This window comes from Gossypium raimondii, chromosome 7 (assembly GCF_025698545.1).
Source record: "Gossypium raimondii isolate GPD5lz chromosome 7, ASM2569854v1, whole genome shotgun sequence".
Lineage (NCBI taxonomy): Eukaryota > Viridiplantae > Streptophyta > Magnoliopsida > Malvales > Malvaceae > Gossypium > Gossypium raimondii.
Genome location: NC_068571.1, coordinates 10,102,687 through 10,116,269, shown reverse-complemented (window position 1 = coordinate 10,116,269; position 13,583 = coordinate 10,102,687).

Below are 13,583 nucleotides of genomic sequence, written 5' to 3'. Positions count from 1 at the left end.
GCCTAATGGTGCATATTGACTGAGCTAGTAAATGAGTCTAGTAGCAAGACCTAACATTTTCCTATAATGTGATTATTACTAACTGTACTAATGGTATATTTCGTTAACATAGCTGTTACTGTAGGTTAAAGACAGGTTTAACAAACGCTTGAAACACTTTAAATATTAGAAATTTGGGGCAATAGGGTCAATGTTGCGACACGAGTACTTCATGTTGCGACACCATGGTCAATAGCAAAGAGTTGCAAAAATCATATCAAAGTCGCGATATCATTAGCCTACATCACGACATAGCGGACAATATCTGAGATTTTTGAAATTGTAGGGTGTGTCGTAACATCAAACCCCGATGTTGCGACATAAGTAGACTGCTAGGGATGTCACAACACGGAGCCCCTTTGTCGCGACATTACCTGTAAATTTTTGTAGGGTCAACCCGTCCAAGTTGTGCAACACATTGGAACAACCCTTAATATACTCAATTTTAACCCCTAAAAATACTTTTTAAACATAAAACACCCCATTAATATAATTTAGCCCTATTCTAACACTCAACCCTTCTAAAACCCCTTCAAAACCTCTCAACTCTAAAGCTCCTTCTCTACCCACAACCCCAAAGCTCTAAATCCTTCATCCTCAATTCAAGAAGCTACATTGGAAGGAGTTCTCATCGAAGAGGAAGTGAAAATAAGTTTAAAAGTTGAGGTTTAAGTATTCTCAAAACTTTTTCTACTATTTTATTAATTACTATTCATATTCTTAAAAACATTGTTTATAATATGCCTCCCAAAAGAACAAGAGAACTCATGTTCAAAACTCCACATGTTTTTGACCCCTTAGAATTTCATAATGCCAATATGGAAAAATATTTTATCGAATCATAAGGAAGACCACTAATCTAGGAACGAAGGGTCAAACCCTCAATGATCCATTACATAAAAATCTGGACTTTGGTATATTATCATCAATGGGAGCAGTTTTGCGTTACTCCCATGAATTATGCAAACATACCTATGGTTTAAGAATTTTATGCGTCCCTTAAGGACCAAATGATTAAGCGGGGCATTAATGCAGTAATAACTGATGTTGAAGTACAAGGGAAGATGTCCTAATCTCCCTAATGATATCTGTGAATTTTATAACATCCCATTTTATGAGAAAGATTTTATTAATAATAAAATTTAGAAAAATTTCAAAACATATACATGGAAGATGTTATAAAATTTTTAACACAAGGAAAGGGTAGTTGGAACTATAGGCTAGGCACTAAGCTTCCCACGAATTTTAATTAAGCTATTATGTTTCTGTTGCTAAAATGTGCATGCAATTGATTGGCACTAGAATTGCACCCACATTGAATGTTTCTAATGTTAACGTATTTTGAGAAGTTTCGTTATATGGTATTCTACAGTAAACATGTCTTAAATTAATTAAAAATGACTAAATTGTAAAAGATGTAAAATTTGATCACTACTTGATTTGTGTGATTAAATGGTTAATTGAATAAAGGAAAAGGGACTTAAATGGTAATTAGACCATTCAAGTAGTTATTGGAAAATTATGGGTATGGATTTGGTGTTTTATTTAATTATAAACCAAGGTTAAAATGGTAATTTGGTATATTAAAATAAAATAAAATAAAAAAGGCTAAATTCTTATCATCTTTTTGTTTTCATCTTCAACAACCGGAATTTCCATGGAAAACCTTAAGTTAGGTTCAACCATGGTGCTTTTCTCATGCATGGTAAGCAATTCTTGCCCGTTTTCAATAATTTTTATGTTTTTGATATCGTTGCAACTAGGTTCAGCTAGCTCGTACCTTCGATTTTGAAACTATTAAAGATTTTGAATGTTGCCATTGATTAACCTTGTGATTTTAGATGTTAAATTATGAATTTGAGATATTAGTTGTTATTTAAAAGTATTTTATTAAGTGATTTCTGATAAATTTATCGATTAGGGACTAAATTGTTAAAATAATAAAAATTTAAGTATTTAATGTGAAATTATTGCATGAATGGGATTTTTGGATACCATGAGTATTTTAATAGGCTAAATTTTGGGTAAAATGGTTAATTTGCATGTTTTGGGATAAGGGACTAAATTGAATAAAAGTAAAACTTTAGGGGCAATTTTGTAAAAATGTCAAAATGACTAAATTGCATAAAATACATTATTTTACTGTCAAAATTAATATATTGAATGAAATTATTAATTTAGATAAATATCCGTAGAAAATAGATGAGAATGGAAAATTACCAAAATGCCCTTATAGTTTGACATTTCTGCAATTTAGCTAGGTAAGTTCGTATGATTTAGAATTTAATATCAATTTGAATTATTGAGTGGATTATCATTGAACAACTTATATAGTTATTTTTAATTGTGGATATTGAATAATAAATTGAGATATATTATTGCTTTTGATACTCGATTTGGATTGAACGTGGGATTAGAGTACATTCGTACTTTGGTGTATTACGAGGGTTTGGAGTGGAGATGGTATTGGAGGGAGATATCAATATATTACCCAAGTAAACCGAGGTTCAGTATTTGTTGTGAACTCTAATGTTATACTTTTTGTTTAGCGTGATTCGTGTGGATCAACTCTTTTGAGCTTCTTTTCAGCTCTTATGAGCTTCTGTTCAGCTCTTATGAGCTTTTGTTGGCGTGTTCGGGTGGACCATCTCTTATTAGCTTTTGTTAATGATGTACTATTATCCGTAAGTCGTTCTTCAAATAGAAAATCTCGGTAAGTTAATTTGTTTAATGAATTTGAAATATTTGTTATTTTTTGAATATTGATCTAAACATAAATAAATTCATTAGTTGAGATTGTGGTTGATGCTTAGGTTCATGCTAAGCTTATGGTTGCATTGAAATGATATACATTGAAATGATAAGTGGTCAAATGGAAATATGTTTATGTTCATGAAAAGGTGGTAAGATTCAAAGGGGTATTTTCTTATAAAATGATTTATCATGTGATTGACCCCAAATGAGTTATATGCATAAAAACACTAACATGTGTATTGATGACGGTGATCAGGCTTATGTCAAGCTTGAGATTATGGTTGATGTTTATGCTCATGTTTGGTATTATACAAATGAAATAGGTAAGAAAAGAGAATGAAATGGTAAGTACGTAAATGGGATGTATTATAATGTTATAAAAAGTTTAATGTGATAAATGATGTAATTATATGTGAGCAAATTGCTTATGCTATGTATGAATCTATCTATGTCATGGATAAATACACTGAATTGGGAATTAATAATGTTGTTTAGACTTATGATTGAAAGTAAGTAAATAGAAAGATATATAATCTTACAAAAGGTTGGTGATTATATATTATGTCTCATGAAATCCTATCATGTTATGAATGGTCGATAAATATCGACATTAATGAATTTATTTATTTGTGAGTTGATAGCTATGGTTTGATAAATCCTAAAACATTGGTATAGGTTTATATTTAACCTATAACTTTCATTATTGAAATGGAATTTTATGCTTAAAGTTTATACGAGCTTACTAAGCATTCATTGCTTACGTTGTTATTTTCCTTTACTTTCTGATTATTAGAAGCTCGATCGGGTTAGAAGCTAATCGGAGATCCATCACACTATCCATCGGCTATATCGGTAGATTTTGATGAGTTTGAGTCATGGTTATACATGGCATTATAACCACGACCAAAGCATCAAAATCTACCGATAAAATTGATGGATAGTGTGATGGATCTCTAACTAGTTTCCAACCCAATCGAGCTTCTAATAATCTGAAGTAAGAGAAAGATAACCATATAAGCAATGAATGCTTAGTAAGCTCGTAAAAACCATAAGCATAATATTACATTTCAATAATGAAATTTATAGGTTAAAAATAAACCTATACCAATGCCTCAAGATTTATCAAACCTTTGTAATAATTTCACAACAGTTCCTTGTATTTTTATTATTTCAACAATTTAGTCCTTAATAAGTAAATTCATCAAAATTACTTAAAAAAATATTTTTAAATATCAACCAATACTTAAAATTCATCATTTAACATCTAAAATCATATAGATTCATTAATGGCAACATTCAATATCTTTAACAGTTTCAAAATCGAAAGTACAACCTAGCTGGACCTAGTTGCAACAATCTCAAAAACATAAAAATTATTAGAAACTGGGCTAAAACAGACTTTCATGCATCTTCAAAGAGAAAGCTGAAGCTTCAAACCTTCCATGGAGTTTTTCTTCTTTCAATTTCGGTGAAGAAGACATGAAAAATGATGATAATAACTTTAATTTTATTTTATTTTATTTAATTATAAAATTACTATTTTAACCATATTAAAAATCATCCAAATTTCATGGTTTTAGTTGCCCAAAACCGTCCACTAAATTCTTAAATGGTTTAATTATCATTGAAGTCCCTTTTCCTTTAATCCATAAGTCATTTAATCAATCAAATCAAATAGTGATCAAATTTTACATCTTTTATGATTTAGTCCTTTTAATTAATTAACTATCGAAACATTGAAACTTCTTATGAAACTTTAATATCACCTTAATGACACTCCATAAATATTTATAAAAATATTTACAGCTCGATTTATATAAATGAGGTCCCGATACCTCATTTTCTAAAACCTCTTGACCTTATGGTCTTACCACTTGAACTTAATTAATCATTCATATCACATAAATTACCATAACAAAACCTTTTTAAAATAATAATATTTATGAACTTACTCGTCGAATTTGTGGTCCCAAAACCACTATTTTCGACACCATTGAAAAATGGGTTGTTACAATTAGCTCAATTCATATATTAAGCATAAAGTCATTACCAGTGCCATAATCTTAGGATAAGCCTATACAACATCATCAAACTCACAAGTTAGTATACTTGTCCATTATGCAAATTAATTCAACCATAAGATAATTAGAATTCCATATATATACACATCATTTAACTTATTAACCTTTTCACAGGATCATGATAAATTCCATTTGCATACTTACCATTTCATTTCCTTTTCTTACCCGTTCAATCATCTAGAATTGCATCGAATACTTGGGAATACTCACACACATAGTGTGCTTTTCCATATAACCGCAACCTTTCCTTTATATCAGTGTTCACACGAGATGTGAGTTAGAATGTTAGCTACAAGATGTTGCTCACACGAGCTGTGGAGAATCCATAACAAATGCAAGACCTCAGCCATCAGTAGGACATTCAAGACTAGCACTCGAAACATGAAATCCCTAAGACATGTCATTCGTATCCTACGAATACTTAAGGTTCAAACGAGATTCGCTATCCGTCAATTATTCATAACTTTAATAAATTTATATTCAAATTCATTTATAACTAACACAATATAATAGATAGTCAATTTAACTAACATTAAAACAATTACAATTCATACGAACTTACCCCAATAATAAAGTCGTAGAAGTGGAATTCGAACTAATTCGAAGCTTTAACTTTTACTTGATTTAAGTCCGATTGTAGTTTATCTTGACCTAAATAGATAATTTCATTCAATTAAGTACTTCTAGTATTCAATTTAATTCATAATTTATATTTATGTAAAATTACAAAATTACCCCTAATATTTTAACTTTTCACAATTTAGTCCTTAAGCTCATAACTTGAATATAACTCATTTTAGTCTAAATCCAACTTAACCAATGTTACAAGGGACCTTGAAACAACCCATTGTTACCAACATTTCACAATAAAACCCATAGATTTACACTTTTAACAATTTAATCCCTATTTGCAAAATTCATCAAAAATCACTAACAAAACATGTTTATTTTACAACCAATATTAATAATCTGTCAAAGAAATTCAAAAATTATTCAAAAACATCCATGGCAAGTCCCTCAACCTTTAACAGTTTTGTAATTTGACCCCCGGGAGCTAGATTAAGCTAAAATGAACTAAAAAACATAAAAGAATATTAAAAACATAATCGAAATCACATACCATGCAAGCACCGAAGCGAGCCAAACCTTCAAGACCTAAAAATGGTTATTTCCTTATTCAATTTTAAGTGGAGAGACTAAGTGAGGAAGATGAAACAATTTTGTTTTATTTAGTTCAAGTTTATTTATTAATTTATCATTTTAACCTTGGTTATTAACTAAAAAATTAACAAAATCTTACCCATAAATGTCCACTAACATTAAGAATGGTCTAATTACTCTTTTAGTCCATTAGTTTAAAATTTCATAGCCATTTGACCCTTTAACAAATAGAACTCAACTTTTACACCTTATATGATTTAGTCCTTTTCCCTAACTAACCATTTAAACATCAAAATTTTTAACAATATTTTAATACGACCTTAATATAATCTGGTAGATATTGAATAAATATTAAAATAATAATTAGTCATCAAATTTGTGGTTCTAAAACCACTATTTTCAACACCACTAAAAATGGGTTGTTACGCTAACGTCCAAAGTGTGAATACTGCAACAAATAGAGAATTACGAGGCGGTATCTGCAAGTATACAAGATGAGTTGTAATATAGATTTTAAAATGAAGTAGGTAAGTACTCTGAGGATCATACCCAAGGGAGGCAAGTGTTAGATCAATTTTAACCTAAACATTAAAAAGATCTAACTAGCACTTAAAATAAATTATAGTACGAAAAATATAAAAGAAGGATTTTTAGGGGTTTTACTAATAATAAAAATAAATAACTTCAAAAGAAATAAAACTCAAGAGAAAGAAAAGTAGAGTAAATCAGATATCAAATATGGACGATTAGCTCACTTTGGCAATCCTCCTTAACTATTGTTTCATATTCCTCGTCAATCAACTAGCCGCTACTGTAATAAGATCTTTCGATCTTCCACTAACATAACGAGTTAGCAAGAACTACTTATCTTTCAACCTCACAATCCAGACTGATTTGGGGTGAAGGTGTTCACGAATGGGCAATACCAATTTTGGGTTAATTCCCACCTTGATGACTTCCCAGAGTTGTCAGGCCTAAAGTTTGTTTCACGTTCTTCCTTTCCTAAATAGTTGATCCATTAAGTGACCCTACAAAATAGTTAAGAGATCATGCCTCCACTCACTAATCCCCTATAAAGGGATTAGTTCCTCATGGCATCATCAACAATATATAATTAAGAAAAAGAGAAAACATGTTGATTAAATCGAAAAAATAGAGTAAATAAAATAGCCTAATTATATTGAGATTAAACATGATTCCACAGAGCTGAATGACTTCACAATTCAAACCTCTTGAAATCAATAAGAACAACAAGAATAAAACAAAAACTTAAGAATGAAAGAAAAAATAAACTAAACTTTACACAGGGAATTTAGGTTAAAGGATTGATGTCTATAACAGGTGCTAAAGGAGCCTATTTATAGCCTTTAGGCGGCTGTCGTCCTTAGCCATAGGTTAGCTGACGTTCTCGAGTGTTAAGTTTGATTGTGCAGACCAAAACACCCCTACCTTGTATTAATTTTTCGTTTTAGGGTCAATGTCGTGACACACTAGGTCCTGTGTCATGACATAGAAACCAATATGCTCTTCAAGGGTATGTTGTGACATCCTCTGTCTATGTCACAATATGAAAGGTAGTTTCAGATTTTCTCTATTCTGCTCTCTATTTTGCGACATCGTTCCCCTATGTTGGGACATATCATCCAATATTGGCCCAAAATGCCTTCTAATGGTTTCTTGTACACTTAAGAAGTACGTTAGCACTTCATTAGGCCTCATTCGACCCTTAAGGTCAATAAAAAACTCAATGTACACATTTTATTGAATGAACATAAAATCAAAGAAACTTAATTAAAACTTAACTAAAATGTTTGTATTCAAGCTCCTTAAATGTACAAATTAATTTAATTTGCTACACCGAATTACGACATATCAGAACTCTACAGTAGAATAGAGTTGCAAAAAGAATGAACAGAACCTTGTTGGAAAAGGCCCATTGCATGCTTTTTAATACAGGCTTAAGAAAGGAATTTTTAGCTAATGTCGTAAACTTGCCAAGTTATTTGGTGAATCGATCTCTTCATCAAGCATTGAATAGTAAAGTTCCAAGGGAGATTTAGTCAGGTAATCCTCCCAATTATTCTAATCTTAGAATTTTCATTTGTCCTACTTGTGCTAAAGTTAGCTAGGGAAATCTCGATCTAATGGTCGTTAAATGCATTTTTCTGGGATATCTATCGGTACGAAAGGTTTTAAGTTGTGGTGTTCAGAATAAAAAAATCATTGTTAGCAGAGATGTTTCATTCGATAAATCTACAATGTTTGGATCAGAAAAAGGGACTTTTTACCTTTAATGACACAAAAAATTAGAGTGTCTTGAGCAAAGTGGAGTTTGAAGGCAAAAAAACAGGCAACATCTCAATGAGCTAGCGCCCCACGTTGTAATGATGCGACAAACAGAGGGCCCATCCCAACAAGGAGTCTCTTGACGTTGGGATGATGTGAAAGATTTTTAATTTTTGCAATTTTGAAGCTATTTCGAATCATTTTGGGACTTCTCCCAACCTCAAATACCCTCACCATCTCAGTTAATGAATTATAAGTTGGTTCTTGATAGAAAAAGGCAAGAAATATGACCACCACAGAAATATGTGAAGGAAACCTAGTGGCTTATACTCTAAGTGTTGTTGAGAGCATCAATTCAACAGATCCTTCGTGTCATGAGTTAGTTCAAGCCTCTAATTCTAGCAAATGGCTCGTTGCAATGGAAAAAGAGATGGAATCACTTTGAAAGAACGAGACTTGATAGCTAGTTAAACCACCCATTAGAAAAAAATTGTTGGTTGCAAATGGGTGTTTAAAAAGAAAAAAGGTTCGGCTTCTAACGACACTAGATACAAGGCAAAATTGGCTGCTAACGGCTATAGTCAAGTGGAGGGAGTTAATTTTCATGATGTTTTCTCTCCCGTTGTGAAACATACATCCATTCGGGGCATTTTTGGCTTTTATGGCATCAAAAGTTCTTGAATTAGAGCAATGTTAAAACTGTTTTCTTTCACGATGACCTTAAGGAGGACATCTACATGAAACAATTGGAAGACTTCAGATTTGAAGGCAGAGAAGACCATGTTTATCTCTTACAAAAGTCTTTGAATGGTTTGAAGTAGTCTCCTCGACAATGGTATAAAGAGTTTGATTATTTCATGTTGAGTATTGGTTTTTCTCGAAATAAGTATGGCAGTTGTATTTATTTACAAGGTCTTGATGGTGGTTCTTTTATATATTTCCTGCCTTATGTTGATGATATGTTGATTGTGGCTAAAAATCCATCTGAAATTAATTGTCTGAAAACCATGTTAACTTTAAGTTCGAAATGAAGGATTTAGGTGCAGCGAAGAAAATTTTGGGGATGGAAATTTCAAGTGATAGAAGTGTTAGAAAATTATTTTTATCACAAAAAAGGTACATCAAGAATATCCTTGAGCGATTCGAGATACAAGACTCAATGTAATACCCTGAAAATTATACAGTAAGAAAGTAAGATATTATCCTTGATATAGTAAAATAAGGAAATAAAATGATAAAAAAGGAAATTTTGAGTTGTGTCAACATTGGAAAATATATTATGATATATTAATCTAAGAAAGGACTAAATCACAAAAGTGATAAAAGTTTTGTGGCCCAAGAGTAAATACTTAAAATTTGAGGGGTTAAAGTGTAAATATGAAAAACTTGAAGGACCAATAGTGCAAATATTTTAAGGGTGGAATGATCTAGTAACAAAGGAAAATGGATGAATTAGGACCAAATTGAATAAGCAAAAAAGTATGAGGGGTTAAATCATAATTTTACCAAAAAAGTGATGAATCAATGGAGGAATTTTGAAGAATCATAACGGGCAAAATGGTCATTTAGCAAGGAAGATAATTTTGAAGAGTAATGATGATGTTGGTGATATTTTAGATTAATTAAATAAAAAATTAGTTTATTAATATTTTGATTTGATTTTTAATTATATTTTATTATTATTTTATTTAGTACATAAGGAAAGAAAGATGGAGAATTCTCTTCATCTTTCCATGCTACCAATGTGAGAAGGAAAAGAAAGAAAGAAAATTTATTTTCTTTACAATTTTGTCCTTTTACCAAAAATTCACCGTTTTCATTTAGAAATAAAAAAAATTCCATAGCAATCAAGAGAGAAAAGTAATAAGGAGACTATGGGGAGCTAGAATATCAAGTTAGATTCAAGAAAAAGAAGCTGGAGGAGAGAGAAAATAATTTAAGAACATCAAGATTTCAATATATTTTTAAGTTTGATGTTATTGATAAAGCATGAAAATGATGTTAAAGTAGAGTTTTCTTATATAAGGTTCTATGTTCTTGATACTTTAGTGAAGAGAAATAAGAGGAACTGATGGGAAATATTGTAGAGAAAGGAAATGAGGGTGTTATAAACTTGATCATCAACATTTTGCACCAAAACAGTTTTGGACAATAACAGTAGTCTGAATCTGAAAATTCACCAAAAATTGTAAAAATTTGAATTAGAGGTTAATTAAAGTATTACATTAAATCTTATTGAGTCTAGTTTTACATAGAAGAAACTTTATAAGTAAAAGAATTTCATATTATGAGATATATGAATTTTTTGGAACAAGGTTAAATTGATTTGAGTTCCCTGTTACGACTTTGGAAAATCATAAAAAATTGTAAAAAATAATTAGGGGTTTAAATTTATTTTTAAAATTCTTAATGAGCCCATTTTCAATAAAACAAATAGAAACATCATCCAAACTCGTGCTAATATATAATTAATTTTAGTAAAGAAAGGTCGAAGATGTCAAATAGCGAAACAGGATAAATTTGAAGATTTTACTATACTTATTGGCTAAATTATAAATTCTAAAATTTTTATGGTGAAAGATATTTGAGCCTAGTTTCAAAAACATCAAGCGGATCTTAATTTAGAAATCAGAGCTCAAGATATAAATAATTTAGTGACTATAACTCAAGTGGATGACTTTGATATGAACATATAATTAAATAGTGGAATTATAGATAATGTTACATATAAGCATGTTATATACATTATGGATGTGGAATGGAGAGGACGAGGAGGAGGAGGAGGAAAATATATATGAATATTTATATGAATATTCACTAGTAAAATTTTAAGGGTAATTTTGTAAAAATGTCAAAATGATTAAATTACATGAAATGAATTTTTTATTATCTAAATTAATATATTGAAAGAAATTATTAGTATTAAGTGGGTTTAGTGCATTAATTTTGTTGTATGATGGTATTATAAAGTGATTTTGTTAAATATTGATGTTAGTATCAAATTGTGAAAATAGTTAAAATATAAGGGTTTGGTATTAAATTTCTATTTTGTTAAGGGCTATATGATAGCCTAGAACATTTGGATAAATTATTAATTGAGAAAAATTAGTTGATTTGATAGATTAACTAGTTAAGGGACTAAATTGTAAAAGTTGTAAAATCTATGGTAATTGTATAAATTCAAAAAAGGAAAAATAGCGAAATAGTCCTTGAACTCCTGCAATTATTACAATTTAATTCGGTAAGTTCGTACAATTAAACTTTAATGTTTATTTATTAACTTGATGAATGTTATAATGTAATCACTCATATTCATATTATTGAAATTAAAATTTATTGTTAAAATATGAAATTGAAATTAATGCTTAAAACAAGTAAAATGTAAGATAGAGTACAATCGTTTTATAGTAAAAGATGAATTGACGAATAAGACCATGGTTGGACCATGGCAATGTTTATATGTAAGATCCTAACTGGGATATGGCATTTTAATGAAAAGACCATAACTGGGTTATGGCACTTTGAACGTAAGACCATGGTTGGACTATGGTAGTATTTATAAGTAAGACCATAGTTGGGCTATGGCATTCTAATGATAAGACCATAATTGGGTTATGGCACTACAAATCTAATACCATGGCTGGGCCATGACAATGCATGTGTAAGACCATAGTTGGACTATGGCACAAAGAAAAAGATGTACTCATATCCGTAAGTCGTTCTTCGAATGGTATGTTATTGGGAGTTGTCTTAGATGATATACATATATGAAGAAACAGTAAAAGAATGATATACATCATGAAATGTATATATATATCAATATCTTGATATGTTGATATATGAGAATTATGTAAGTTGAGATGAGTAATAAATTCAAGTGTGACATGTTGAGATAATAAGGTTATTGATGTTGAAATTATATGAAATATGTTCAAGTGCGCTAACAAGTGTCTTTGTTTGATTCTTAGGCAAGTGTCAAACTACTGGTTGAATGGTAATATGTTTAATTATAAGATGCATTATGATGGTAAGTGTTCAAATGAAAATATGCTTGTGCTCATGAAAGAGTGATAACTTTTAAGTTATGCAATTTCTTATGAAATGAGTTATCATGTAATTAATTCGAAAAAGGTCTATGTTTAGATGCACTAGCTAGTAGCTATGGTTGAATGATATGCTTATAATTGGTGTATTATATATATGGAATGAGTGTGGAAAGTAAAGAAATGCAAATGAAAATAAAGAAATTTTGGAAGAGTTAAAGTTGTTTAAAATGCTACTATGCTTGAAATAATATGTATAAGTGATCTTGTAGATTTATTAAGCTTAGTGAGTTGTTAAATATAACTTCATGAGTATTGTCATATCAATATTGGATTATTCTTTATATGTATAAATTTCATATTTGAAAAGAAGTATTATGATTAAAGTTTATAAGAGTTTACTAAGCATTCATTGCTTATGTATTTTTTTCCTTTATTTTACAGATTATTGGAAGCTCGATTGGGTTGGAAGCTTGTCGGAGTTGTATCACACTATCCATCGGTTCTATTGGTACTTTCAAATGTTCTAATTTTGGTTATAATGACATGTATAGGTATTTTATTTAATGAATGCCTATATGTAATTTGTTGAGTTTAGCCACTTATTTTAACTTGTATGGGATGCCTAATTATGGCTTGTAAATGACCTATTTTTGTTCATACGGACAGAGACACTGGTGTGTGTTTCAACTGTGTGTGACATACGACCGTGTGTCTTTTGTATCTAAAATTTGCAAAAAAAAGAATGCTCACACAGCCTAGCACACGAGCGTGTGACTTGGTCGTGTGACCCAAGACAATATACTCACAATAGCACAGACACGGGCCAAGACACGGCCATGTGTCCTTATTTCGAATACCCACACGGCCTGAGCCACAAGCGTTTCTCCAAATCGTGTGAGTCACACAGCCTAGCTACACGACTGTGTGACCCCTACAGTGTTGAAAATTTTAAATATTTTCAAAAAAATTTTGAGTTTTTGACTTATTCCCTATTTGCTTCCAATGCATAATTTGGGCCTCGAGGACTCGTTTAAGGGACAATATGTATGTTTTGGATTGGTCTCTAATATGAATGCTAGATGAAATAAAATGTCTGATAATTAATTTGTAAACTCTGGTAATGCTCCGTAACCCAATTTCAGTGAAAGATTCGGGTTAGGGGTGTTACACTCAAAACCAATAAATACTCTCTTAGCTGTACATTTTAAATTGTCAA